Source organism: Anabrus simplex, chromosome 1, assembly GCF_040414725.1.
Source record: "Anabrus simplex isolate iqAnaSimp1 chromosome 1, ASM4041472v1, whole genome shotgun sequence".
Taxonomy (NCBI): Eukaryota; Metazoa; Arthropoda; class Insecta; order Orthoptera; family Tettigoniidae; genus Anabrus; species Anabrus simplex.
The window spans coordinates 927616819-927631801 of NC_090265.1; the positions used below are offsets into that span (position 1 = coordinate 927616819).

At 38.7% G+C, this 14983-nt stretch overlaps 1 protein-coding gene across 3 annotated transcripts in view; it reads right to left on the reverse strand.

The window, feature by feature from the left end:
• Positions 1–7379, reverse strand: part of Spn (Spinophilin) — a 294699-nt gene extending 287320 nt beyond the window's left edge. For all 3 annotated transcript variants that reach the window (XM_067136664.2, XM_067136663.2, XM_067136660.2), the window contains exon 1: positions 7264–7379. The gene's annotated coding sequence lies outside the window, so the exon portion shown is untranslated. The remainder of the gene's footprint in view (positions 1–7263) is intronic.
• Between the last annotated feature and the right edge of the window lie 7604 nt (positions 7380–14983).

Sequence of the window (14983 nt, forward strand, 5' to 3'; positions counted from 1 at the left end):
TGCCTATTCATAAGTACATATCAAAGTACATAATCCCACAACTGTATCAAGTAGGAAAAAGAGTAAAAGATGAGCCCCTAAACACAGACAGCATAGCCTTTACGACAGATTTCTGCAGAAAAGCAGCAACCGACGTCAATCTAATTATCACCGTTCATTCTGTAGACTAGGACAGCAACTTCAGCATATACACTGAAGTGGTGCTATTTGAAGAAGTGAAACACACAGATGAAAATACTGCAAATTTCTTGAAGACGTTACAAACTTCCGATTTAATGGACAAAATAGTGAATGTGATTCATGACAACGGTCGTAATGTGCCATGCCGTGTGTAGTTCATAACTATAACTTGTTTTGCAACCGGAGCTTTTCAGTTCAAAGAATATTGAGAAACTCATTTCGTTATGTAGAAAGTTAGTAAAAAAAAAAAAAAAAAGGTAAATATTCCTCAAAAGCCACGAAGATTCTCGAAGCTGCACAGAAAAAAAAATCTCTACCACAACACCGGCTGATTCAAGATGAATCTACACGAAGGAATTCAACTCTTCATATGCTGAAAAAAGACAGATGTATTCGCACCTACCGATCTCACCCTTCCAGCAAATCTTACAATATCGCAATGGGAACACACTGATTTATTGATCAAGACGTTAAACTTTCTTGATAATGCAACACGCACCGTAAGTTGTTCTAGAGTGACAGTGTCCGAAATAATTCCCACTGTGAACAGTCATATCTCATCTTCGGAAGCCATTGCATAGTAGATCAGGAATATTCTGACAGTAAGACAGTCATTGCTGGATGCTATAATTTGAGGCACAAAGTTAATGAACAGAAAATAAGTACGTTATATCGCGACGCTGTTAGAACCCCGTTTAAAAGGACGAGTTTTTCGCAGTTAGAGTGCCCTCACTGCTGCTATAAACTGCTGCAACTTGCTAATCAGCAGGAAGGTCCTGAATCTACAACTGAAGAAGTAAGCTTGTAACTCCATCTTAATATGCTTTATATTCAAATCTCTGGTGAAATTAAAACTGCATTTAAACACTCGCTAAACATAGTAAAGATTTTAGAAAAATCATAATTTCATATGACTCAGGAAGGAAGTTGGGATAGAGAAGCTAAATGAGTGTGTTGAAAATAATAAACTAAGGTGGTTTGGACATGTAAAGAGGATGGAGGGGAACAGAATTCCAAGACAGATGCTGGAGGCAAAGTGCTAGGGCAAGAGAGCAAGAGGAAGACCTAGAACAAGATGGACTGAATCAGTGAAGAGCTGTATAACAAGACGAAATTTAGACTGGGACAAGATCGTGGAAGAGGAATGGTGGAAGGAAAGAGGAAGATGGAGAAGTGCCATAAATACCCCGATCCGGCAGGAGCTGGATAAGGGATAAGGGGATGATGATGATGATGATATGGAAATTCTTGGGAGCCAGCCAGCCTGCTATGTGGGGCTTGTACGGCAGCATTGTGCCAGACAATAACACGACAAATTCACTGTCAGTTAACATTCTGAAAATTAAATCATCGATACCTGAAAGAAGATCTGTTATCCCACATTTCAAACGTTTACAATTATTGGAAAACAAATACAAAGTTTTCAAAGCTGTTAAAGGTAGCTGTGAAATATTCATACATATCAACAGCAACAGTATTTTCTAACAAACTGTTTAACACAACACAACAGGACTAATGAGACAGTATGCTTGTATTTTTGAATAAAAACTTATAACGGTATTTAATCATTCATATTACTTTTATTTTGAAATAGATTCGAATACTTCTATAACATTTAGTTAATGGAAAGTTGTATAATTAACTACGAACTAGATCTACATACCACAATAAATTTTAATTTACAATTATATAGATATAAAATTTTTAAATATTGTTCCCATATTTTCTACCAAAAATTCCACAATGTCCGCGAAAGAAAAGCAAAAATGGGCAATTTCTTCGCTGCTGTTGAAAGCCAAAGGTTTTCTTCTACTAGATGAACCACAACGGGTTTAACAGATACATTTATATATATTAGAAAAGTACAGATGTTAATATTTGAAGTAAATACTTTTTTGGCGATTTTTCACTTAAAACTTTCAATTTTTAATGAAATGCAACTATTTTGGTACATACTCAATAATGGCGACAGCCTACAGCTTAAGAGTTCTACAAAATTTTAAGTGAATAATCCAATTAAGTTGACTCTTTTATTCACTGCTTTTTACAAATTTTTTTAAATCGCACCGACACCGATAGGTCTTGTGGCGACGACGGGATAGGGCTAGGAGTGGGAAAGAAGCGGCCGTGGCCTTAATTAAGGTACAGCCCCAGCATTTACCTGGTGTGAAAATGGGGAAACCGCGGAAAACCATCTTCAGGGCTGCCGAAAGTGGGGTTCGAACCCACTCTCTCCCGAATAATGGATACTGGCTGCACTTAAACGACTGCAGCTATCAAGCTCGGTATTTATTTGACTACTGTAAGATAATAAATAAAGCAAACCAATCAACAAACATCATGCGAAGTACACAATGTTGTGCTCATATACTGATGACATACGAGCATCTGAATTCGAGATAGGAACAGTTTTGTTGAAATGGCTCAGTGATCGCCCGTCAAATGTAACAGTACGACGTGGCATGTAGCTGTATTGCCGTTAGACCTCTGACAGGCCATGTGAGAAAGTGTGAGCTCTTAAGTTGTTCCCTGTTGGCTAGTATAGGGACTGTGATGAATCGTCCGCTAGGGGCAGCACCGTTGCTATCTGAGGGTTGGTAACTGTAGTTGTAATATGGTTATGTTCGGCAGTGTTGTTCTGTGAAGGCAAAAACTTAATATTTTCGTGCATTATTATTAAGTAAAATTGAAGAGCGTGTAATTTGGTGATGGTATTCTTGTATTTAGTGTAAATATTGTGCTGAGTTTATAAAACTTACAAAAATACCGACGAGGAAAAAATGCCTACTTGCTTCGTTCCAGGATGTAAGTCTGGCTACAAAACTACGAAAGACAAACACTTCTTCAAACCACCTAAAAATGAGCAGAATTTTCAAAATGGGAAAAGGCGATTCCCAGAAAGGACAAAAAGCTTTCTGATAAGTGTTATATATGCGATTCACAATTTTCTGATGAATTTATTGTTAAATCAGATTCATTTGTAATACAAGGCGAACAGGTAGAAATTCCCAGAGATAGATCGAAACTGAAAACTGGCGCTGTCCCTCATAGATTCCCCAATTTGCCACAATATCTCACGAAACAATTAAACAAACGGAAATCACTCCATAAAAGACAGCCTCCGAAGACGGAGGAAGGTTCAAGAAACAAATCACACAGGCCTCACCGCGAATTGAATTTCGATGCTTTTCCTGAGAGTGCTAAAAGAAATGAAACAGATTCATACACAGCTAAAGAAACAATAAGTTCACTTAGAAACAAACTAAAGAGACAGGGACGTAATATAATGACTATGCATAATACATTGAAAATAGCTAATGCTAAGATTTTGTTGCTACAAAAACAACTAAGAGATTCCAAATTACGGCCAAATCATTCAAGTGAGCCGACATTAAGCAGAAAGCAGCAGGTGATTATTGACACCGTGCTAAAAAAATGTCTAGGAGGATATAATAGTACGCAATGTATCTTAGGTCACAAAATGTCCTAAATGTGTCAGCCTGCTTCACGGAAAACCTACATAAGATATACTTGCCGCAGCCCTCACATTTATTAGCGACTATAGCAATAAATACAGCACTGACAGCACTTTTCCTCAACCATCCTTCAAGAGCAGTTTATAATGTGTTCGTGCAAGTTGAAAGTGTAGTGGAACAAAAACTCTCCTGTGAATATAGTCTATGGGGTGATATATTTTACGAGTGTTTGGACAGTTTGCACCGTATCACTATTATTTCGAAAGAATTAGGATGCTGCGATGACCATGTTGCGAACATTATCCCTAAACTTGTTACATTATATGAAATATCCATTTTATTTTGTAACATGACAGATGAGAAAGGAACTTAAATCTTCTAAGACCACAAAGTCTACCCGGAAGCTATCTAAGCTATCGGACAACTGACTTCTGGAATGGTAAGCAAATACGTAGTATTTTGCATTCAATAATTGTCTTTTATTCGTATGCTCACTTGTAAGCTCAAGCTCAAATATACAGTGTAATATGTACTCAAATACTGATGGGAGAGCGGCCTAGCGGAGGAACCGATGAACTAGGGGAGTGATCACACTTCTTCCTTCTACTCGCTATGAGCTGATGTAAAGAATGGACAAAATACGAGATCTCAGTGCATTTGATCGTAGCCCGACTTTCGGTGCCGGACGTACGGGCTATTTCATCTCCGAAGTCGTACAGACTTCGCATTGGCCACTGTGTCAAATGTACAACAATGAGTACATGGATTCGAGCAAAATCACCGTCAGTTAACTCAGGAGGTAGAAACGGATAGACAGATCACAGTGCCGCAGATCACTTGCAGATTCAGTACTGGACAATAACGAATTTTAAGCAGCCATACCTGCGAGAACCAACTCCTCGTACTAGAGTATAAAAGCCACTATCCTACCAGTTTCCTCTACTTAGACCACATAACAAGGCACAAACACCGTCAAATTTATGAGTGCCTCGCCAAGCACACGAGCGTTATGCCGCACTCTGAAAGGAACGAATTCGGTGGTATTACTACTACTACTACCGATCGTGCACCTTCACAACTCAAGAGAAGAGCAGTCAAACTGACGCTGCAATTTGTTTTAATATATTAATATTTTCGCAATCTGAATTGTATAAGTACATCAGTCGGTAAGGACTACATGCATCTTTAAGATATTTCCTCTGAGGTGTTTTGCAAGATTAACAAGTAAAAAATAAGAACTATTTGTATGAGCCTTGCCATTCACGCTCGACACAATCAACAGCCAAGGTTATCCCTAACGTAGAAGCCTGTACATAACTTCACACGTCTGACAAGGAACTCTGTAGGCAGTACAGTGCTTGTTCCACTTCTCTAAAAGTTGATTTACCACCTGCCGTCAGTTGTTTACATCAAGTCGCGAACGTGCGAGTTAAAATAAGCAAAACTACTTCGCAACATATGCAGGTTTATGCATTTTCTTTCGTAAGCAAGATAAATATGCCGTAATGAGTTAAAGTGGATAGCACGAAAGGAAATAAGACTCCCAGAAAATTTACACAAGTTTTTAGTCTTTCCTAGAACTCCACTTCTGGAGAGAGAAATGTTTGAAATTTCATTTTCCGATTCATACATATATTTCTGCCATACTGTGTATGTACTATGCAGTCTTATCATTACATGAATGATAAGCTGTACTTATATAACAAGCATTTCTCAGTCGTCTGTTCATTAATCCACATTTTGATGTATTCCTTTAGATACGTAGAAATGAAAAGGTTAGCACAGGATACGGCGGCGTGGAAAGCTGCATCAAACCAGTCCAAGGACTGACGACTCAAACAACAACAACATTACAAATCATGGTCATTGAGACTTTTCCATCGTCTCGGATGTTTTACACAGACAAAATTGGAGATCAGGTCTTAAATGCAAATCTTCTCGAATCCTCTCCTGTTTTTTTCGACCGGTGTGATCCCATTTCGCCAATGCGGTAACTGATTAATTTCTAACTCATAAATGAACGACTGCATTTCTTTTGTAGGTTCATCTTATATTGCTTACGAAGAAGTAATCCATTAATAACTGTGTGCCAGGAGTTGAAGTGGAAAAAAACCGAAAAACCTTCTAAAATTAACAGGGTGGAACTATTTTAAACTTTTTCTTTTCTCAGTTATGTTACCTAAATCTCAGCATGCCAATAATAAGAGGAGATACTACATGTTCTCAATAGTACCAACCAACACAGAATTTCGAGAAAGAAATAGGCAAATTTCATTGTGCTAACAATATGAGGAGATGCTGATTTTTCTCAAAAGTGTCAGTTCAAATCGAATTTCTTGAAAAATTATATAGGAAAATCTCAGGGCAGTCATTTCTGTCGGCGCTGCCACAGGCGGTTTGAAGCCCTCGCTCGTGTTCTGGATTTCTGTTATCATCGTGCATTGCCAATGCTTTGGTCAATGTTTATGAAGAGGTGCACGTGACTCCAATCGACGGGCAGATATCATCGCATTTTAAGCCACATTCTCCTCATAGATACATCACTTATCGTACTATCAAGTTAGAGACCCATGAAAGCCAACCTGCCCATGTCATAATCTGCGTGTCTACGAGTCAATGATAAGATTTCTTGCGGAAAAATAAGTACCATCTTGAATCAGTGACTGACTGGCTTAATGATAGGAGTCAGAGGAACCATCCCCAAATTCTTTGTCAACTTTTATAAATGGCTTGGACTCTAAACACACTTGCCAAAACCGCGTTCGAAAATATAATTAGCATGTTAAGAAGCATGTTTATGGGCCTTAACACATATCAATGTCGGTTGATTTCACAGAGATGTTATTATTTCTAAACACCAAAACATATTATTCATATGATTTTTTGTTTTCTCTGACATCATGGCAAAATGCAAATGCTGCGGAAAAGTTTACAAATGAAATGATTGTGACAAAGTAATGGAATGACACTAAGTTTCGGAAGAAAAGAAACAAGCAAACAGAAACCTTTTTAAATTAAAAAAATAGGAAAATTATGACAATCGCTTGTCCCTCTTACATTAATACCAAAACAGTATTTATTATCCTCCCAAGTCAATACATTAGTATCATCTTATAAGATGAGTGTTAATTTAAAATTTAATTTTAATGTATATTCCATAATTTTCACTTTAATGTCATTTTAATTCAAGGTATTTTACTTAAGATGACTCGTAGGGAGTTCAAACATGCCTAATTAACGCTCATCTTATATGATACTAATGTATTGACTTAGGAGAATAATAAACACTGTTTTGGTACTAATGCAAGAGTTGAACCGTCAATACGGATAAAATGGAGTTCACAGTATGTAATCGCTTATCCTTCAATTCAATCCTAACAACCTTACCAGCTAAGTGTGCCATTTTAGAAAGTATTTACACATACAGCTGGATATCCTGTTTCGCTCGAAGAACTTCAAAGCTTGTGTAAAGAAGAACGGAAGGAACGAGTCCCTACAATACACACAGAATGACAAGTAACATCTACACACGTTGTTACATTCATGTTGTAAGAGGAAAACGCAATATTGGGAGAAAATATCGGATTAAGTGAATGCTGCCACGTACCTCGTGTGTGAGAGGATATTCAAAGGCTGTGTGTCAGCTGCAATCTTCCTCTTATTGACCTGTTGCACATGTTATGCCATTCCAGTCTTGATCCATAAGGTAGTGGTGGAGAACAGCACAGGAGTGGACGGCAGGAAGCAGTCGGCTTGCTGCACACAACATACAAAAATCACAATAACCCATGTCCTTCGAATTCGTGTAAGACAATAATAACAACAACAATAAACACACCAAAAACTCTTTCAGCAATCAAGAAGCAGCTAAAGAGCAGAGAACTAGAGCAATAAACATTGGACAAACACTTTATTTCTGATTTATATTTAGCTCTTTTTAACAAGACTACCTGATCTCAATCCTAACACCAATAGCCAAAAATAATGTACTTAATAATAATAATAATAATAATAATAATAATAATAATAATTAACAACTGGAAGTGACAGAATGGCCTAAAAAGCCACATTAAACTCTACATTTAAAAAAGCTCACGACTAGACTCTGAAAAAATACGCCATCTGTTTTAACTTTGTTTAAATGTTAAGAAATACAAATAATGACACCATCAAACCAATGTCTCAAATGTAACAGATGACGAAAACCACTATGAAGTAAAAGAAATATGAAAATGTCAACCTAACTGACAAAAGTAACTCTCTTGTGATGACTGTAACCTTTGTTTTAAGTGGAATTACAACTTGATGCACATTCCCCACTTCTTAACTCTAATATGAAAAGGATGAAGTCCGTCCCGTCGAGAAATTAATATATTTATCAGATGGCTGTCATTTTATCACTGAAAACTCATTTCATCAAAATAAGATCTTGCTTTATATAATTAAGGCTCTGTATCACTGTCTTAACAAAATAATGTTCATTTCTCGACAGACTTGAAATTTGGATATGTTGGGTGAAGGAGTACATGAGTTGCAGTTCGGTATAATGAAGTCAATGCCAGATTCTAAACGGTTGAACGTGAAAACAGATCAATTATCTCACATAAAGTATCAAACGTTTTCATACATGAAAATCACTTACCCAGACAAATTCAGAGTTGAATTATGGAACTCGATTTTCAAATGTTAAAGTGTAGTGGTGGTGGTGGTGGTGGTGGTGGTGATTGTTTTACGGGGAAGTACGAGAATGTAATCACTCCCTCAGTGCTAAAGTGTGTGATGATATTTCAGTTACCATAACGTGAATTGAAGTTTCCTTTAGCTCCCTGATCTGGTCTCGGTTAAAGTCGGAAGTTTAGTAGCGCGTTAATCAATTATGAGGTTATCCGCCAATCGGTGAAAGCGTGGTGCGCTCATCCCTGAAAGGCGAGTATGGATTTAATATCGATTATCGACCCTCACCTTTTAGTTCTTCGGTAGATTAACTCAATTCAGTTCAGACAACGCGATACCAGTCTCTTATTCATTGCATTCACGTTTGATCTAAAATACTCAGATGTACGATAGCCACATCAACGAGATGGCCGTCTCTTGCTCGTCTATAGGTCGAACGGTTAACGAACCTGTCTGAAGGGCAAGGTATTCGGGTTCGAGACCTGACGGCGGCCACATTTTCAACTCTTTCATCTTAGAATCATATTAGGGATATACATAACTGATTCACCGTACATATACTGATGCTGAACTTGGAGTTATATTTTTAAACGCCATTTAACACCCTTGACGACTGACGCTAGTAGTCACCTGGTATTCCGTTTTTTTATTATTATTATTATTATTATTATTATTATTATTATTATTATTATTATTATTATTATTATTATTATTATTACATCCAACTAACTTCTTTTACGGTCCTCGGAGACGCCGTCATGCCAGGAGTTTGTCCCCACAGGAGTTCCTTTATGTGCCGGTAAATCTATTGGAACGAGGCTGACGAGACCTTGAAATACCATTGAACTGAACCGGGTAAGAACCCGCTAACCTGGGCTCAGAAGGCCAGCGCTTCTACCGTCTGAGCCACTCAGCCCGGCAACGCTGGGATAAATCACCACCTCTCATACACACTGAACACAGACTCAAAACAGGTCACGTCTCATCTAGTCTAAATCTCCGAATTGAAACTAATTCATTAAATAGACTACATCATCCTGTTGTAACAACGGAGGCTGAGTGCGGAGAGGCCGGCAATAATGCCAGCGAGAGACAATCGCGGCGGTGCGACAATGAGGATGGGGCCAGCAGCGAGTAGAACAATAGCACCGGCGAACTGTTGAAACTCGCGATACGGTATCTCCTAGAAAAAGCTGGAAGCTGATTAACAATGGACCAGGAACCTAGAATGATCTGGAATTGGAAACTATACTAAGGCCCACGAGAGTTTGGAGTCTGACGTTTAGCGACACCGACGAGAAAAAGTTGAATAACGCTGCTCGAAAATGGTCTGTTGCTATGGCAACGATAGCATCGATGCCACATTTAAGCAAGCTATCGCCAGTGAGCTGACTTGCTCTCAGTCGCTTTTGTGATATTATTTGACGTGGTACTGTGTTAGCTGTTGTGCTTTATGTATTTACGGGCTTGTTTTCTGAATATTATTTTCGTTGTTAGTTTATTTTTTTGTAAGTTAATCAGAGGCTAGTTCTATTCTGTATTTAGCATGTACATTTATTGAGGTTGTCAGAAACTGATGACTTTGTTAGTGATTATGAAATTTCATATTTATCGGCAATGACTTGTTCTATCTTAAATGGTGGAATTATTAGCAGGAGATTAGGAAAGGGTCAAAGTTTACTGAATTGCATTAGTCCTATATGTTTTCTTAAATACCCAACCTGTATGAAAGGGTGATATGCTGCAGATAGAGGTTACAGGTAACTGACAACGCAGCGTACTTCGTAATGACTGCTTTCGCCGTTCAAATGTCAGACTCCAACTGTCGTCGGCCCAACTACAGTGTAATACTAGAATCTTCTGCGGACTCTATAAAGAGTTCAACTGGCGCACGCCAGTAAAAAAACTGTGTCGAGTGGAAAACTCAAACGCGTATGAACTTGTAATCAACTGTAACTACTAGATCAATAAATTTTATGGATAGTGGAACACGGTATCTTCCTGTAGTAATTCTAGTTTTTAAGGACGCTGATAATCCACCATGCTATAATCAAGTATATATGAAGATACAGTACACTGGTGTTCAAATATGACTCTACAGAATACCGAGAAAATCTATAAATAATACGGCCGAGGTTGTACCACGCTGACCACTAGGCACTTCGCGAACTGTAGACAACTGGCTGAGCAGTAGTCGTCATGGTAAGCCATATTGCTCCACGGATTTATTTATTTTATTTTATTTAAAATGAAATGCACTTCACTGCTGTCTATGAAATGCACTTCACTGCTGTCTATTCAATGTACGCACATCCTATAAAACCGGTCTATATCATTTCACTAATGCTGATCTCACCCCATGCTGGCCTACTAAGAGAGAAAGGAAGGAAGGAAGGAAAAATGAAAGAAAGAGAGAAAATAAAACGAGGAACATCTGTACGATGAAGTGGATTATTTCCTCGGAAAAGTTTCCATTATTTTCTTTTGCTGATACCGGCAAAATACTACTGCTATTGAAGAAAATATGTGTACAAATTAACAAATTAACGTATTATTAATAAAAGATCCACAATGGCAAAAAAGTCATTCAAAACATACAGATGGAAAACACTAGTAACATTTTGAAATGAGCTGATTTTGTCGTACAGAAAAAGAAACGAGACGTCTCCGGTGCGTGTGTTTCACTATGATCGAGCCAAATAAAGGAATGAATTTACGATTACGTCTCGACCTAACAAACCACTTCTTTAATACCACCATGCTTTGCGGAAACATATTAATATCACTCATCTAGTCGTTACGATATTTTACTGTCGAGAAAAAAAGATACAATAACATTTGCTAGGAAAGCTAATAAGCTTATACAACAAAATACTCAGGTTTGATATTTATTATTTTAAATAAATATGCAATAGTTCCAAATCAATTATTGCATAGCACTGTGTTCGTTAACAATCTTGCGTCTAATGCAGAACTATCTGTTGGAACCATCAAGACGATCTACTGTACACATCACCACAGCAAATTCGCTGCTTTGTATAACTTAAGCGATAAAACGAAGGGATTGCAAGTCTATCTTAATATTAAACTAATAATACAGTAATAATAATAATAATAATAATAATAATAATAATAATAATAATAATAATAATAACAACAATAATAATAATACGACCTCGCATACCGTGCGCAGTCATCCAGGCTGCCTGAATCTCAGTTTAGTCTTTCCGGTTTACTCTGCTAGATGATAGAGTAAATCGGTTCTCTCTTGGGCGATCTATGACAGTTTTTAATTTTATCTGATGACAATGATGATTACGTTTTAAGGTTAGGGTGGTGGTGATTATCTCTCTGTGTGTGTGTGGGGGGGGGGGGGGAGATTTAACGTCGCACTAACACATCAAAGATTTTCGGCAACGGGAGGATGGGAAAGGCTAGAATTAATTTGTTACTTTCAATGACCTGTCTCAGTCTCATTCTTACTCTTGGACTCGACAATATGAAAGTGACCGCGGTATGAGCAGCCAGTCCCTGTTATGAATGATGTGAAAATATCGCTTGTAGGATCGGTTGGTGCATTCATTTCAGTGGGCTTGGCAGACCGCTATGTAATAGCAACTTCTGGCCTGGTGAGAAAAGCAACGGGAAACAACATCACTCCTCATTTCCTAGTATGCCTCTTCAGTGACACCTAGGATGTCCATGACGGCTGTTGGCAGAGCTGTGGAGGATCAAACGAGTCTTTGGGCTGAATACCCAACGTACATACACAAGAAACTGAGTTAAGGATTGGAATAGTTTACCAAAGGAAATGTTCGATTAATTTCCAAATTCTCTAAAATAACTTACGAACAGACTAGGTAAACAACCGATAGGCAATCTGTCACTTCGGATATTCCCTAAATACAGATCAGCGGTGACTAACTGACTGACTGACTGACAGATTGGTCGCATGCCGCACTATATCAGCGTGGTCGCATCCGGCACGGTCGCTTCTGGCACGTAACCGTGATCGACTGGCGTGGAGCGTGATGCAAATGGAAACGGAAAGTGAATCGGCACTTACAACTTCGTAAATACGTTCTCAACGTATAGAAGTCTTGTTCTGATCATATAATATCGTGTACATTTCAAGAGTTTTCACGTGCCCTGGAGGAGCGATGTCATCGTTAAACATCGGACCCTGGGCAATACCTTCCAAGCCGGGCTGGTATTGCTTTGGCTGCGTGGCGGTTACAGAGTCTGCGGACTTGGCTTTCAAACTTCTCAAGCCTACCCAGGGTGGTTTTCGCCACCGTAGTCTTTAAATATATCTATGCCATAAGGGGTGTAACCCGTAAGAAGAAGACCAGCCGGGTGCCGATTTCTCCAAGTTTCTGATTGCTACCAGGAGTGACGGGGATGATTTAAAGTTCGCGAAGAGCATTGTGTCCTCTAAGAATAGAGAAGGAGTCTGTGAATTTAAGCGAGTAGTAGCTTGTTGCTTGAATCCGCTGTGCATCGCAAATGGAGGCGCTGCTGAAGTATGACTACTGTGATGGCATTCCTGTCAAAGTTAAAAACCACGTGTCTCTGAACTAGATCCATGGTATTATTTTCCACAGGGATCTGGTTTTAACACCGATGAAGAGCTCAAGAAAGATATGAAGAGTCGTGGCGTGGTAAAACTCTGGCGAATTTTGCGCTAAGTCAGCGGCAAGGGCGACGTCACAAGGGCCCATCGTTATGTCCTTTGAGCTTCCTGTGCTTGTACAGAAGGTTGAAGGCACAAGCTACCGTTAAATGTGAGGCCATACATCCTACCTTCCAAGCGGTGTTACATCTGCCAACTTTTTATATCCAGGTTCGCAAACAAATATATTTGCACTAATTGCAGATGCAATGCTTTCGAAACGGAAGAGTTTACAGCTCCACCTCGGTGCACTAATTGCCCGGCCCCATGGCTAAATGGTTAACATGCTTGCCTTTGGTCCAAGGGGTCCCGGGTTCGATTCCCGGCCGGGTCGGGGATTTTAACTTTCATTAGTTAATTCCTCTGGTGCGGGGGCTGGGTGTTTATGCATTTTCAGCAGTTAACTCGAAATATTTCCACGAGGCCACACTCCATTATTATTAGTACATTAATTGTCCTGGATGCACCCTTCTCGGGACAGGAGCTGTCCTGTGTACTGAGGGGGAGGAAGATACAGGAAATTAAAACCCTGGACGGTATTTCGTACAGGAAACCCGTTAAAAGTACGTGATGAACATTCCATCGCAACAGATTGATTACAGCAGAATAATACCAACTCTGATACCATTAAGTAGTTCTTTTAACGTCAGCGTGAACAAATCAGCACCAAATCCGACTGTCAGTGCCGAGCTCTGAATGTGGATGATTTCCCTCTTACTCTCCTAAATCAGCGTCAATACGGATCGAATATGAAGTTTCTTACACATGTTACTGTAGCTTGCATTCAGATCCCATTGTCGAAAGCCCCGAAAATGGAAGATGGTTTTCGGTGGTTTACCATTTTCACACCAGTCAAATGCTGGGGCTGTACGGCAACTAAGTCTACGGTCACTTCCTTCCCAGCCCTAGCCCTGTTCTATATGCGACGTAAAACCAATAGCAAAAATTATTCGAATTTCTAAATTAAGCCTTATGTAATTGTAATTTTCGGGTAGGCTTCATACTCATAACTGATTTACTGGTATCAGGATGTGCATTTTACACTAAGCAACTTCACTGTTCAGATTAGTAAGTGATAAAGTCATGGCAGTATCACTGTCCATTAGGATTTTTTATTATTCACAAAGCGTTAGATACAGCTATCTTGAGTATTTCTCACCTGTACTGTTACAGATTAATTAATAATTTTGATTTTTTTTAAATATTACAAGCATAATGTCCGACTCCATGGCTAACTGGTTAGTATGCTTGGTCTCAGGAGTCCCGGGTTCGATTCCCGGTCCGAAGGAAGATTTTTAACATTTACTGGTTAATTCCTCTGTCTCTGTGACTGGGTGTTTTTGCCGTCTTCCCCATAAGATTTTATCCTAGTTAGGGCCTCATCCTCACAAACGCGCAGGGTGCCCACGGACGTCAACTCGAAAGATCTGCAACATGCCTCTCCGGAGGCAATACTACATTATTATTATTATTATTATTATTATTATTATTATTATTATTATTATTATTTATTTATTTATTTATTTATTTATTTACTTATTTCGTTTGTTTCGATCCATAAAGGATCACACAAAGCAAATTATGATTTGTTATTTTTCTAGTTCTTCCAGAATTCTTTATTCACGTCGCTATATTTAACTCGACGTTCGTCAGTCCATTTTCTCCTAGATCTGCTGGGCTTATCTTCTGAAGCAACTTCCCAAGTGTAGATCTTATGTCTGAAAGTTTTGGGATCTTCGATATGTGTAGGTGTGATGTTGGCGTTATTGAGATCAGTCTGGACTTGTTTGATCCAAACCGTTTGTGAGTACATCAATATTTTCTTTGTTAGTCGGTTGTCGTCTAGCCTCATAATGTGTCCATAACATTTCAATCGTCGTTTACGGAAAACTCTTTCAATGTTTGAGTATTTTTCTGTGATCTTGTGCGATAGTAGACGATATCCTTCATATGTAAGTTTTGGGCCAAGGATTTTTCGGAT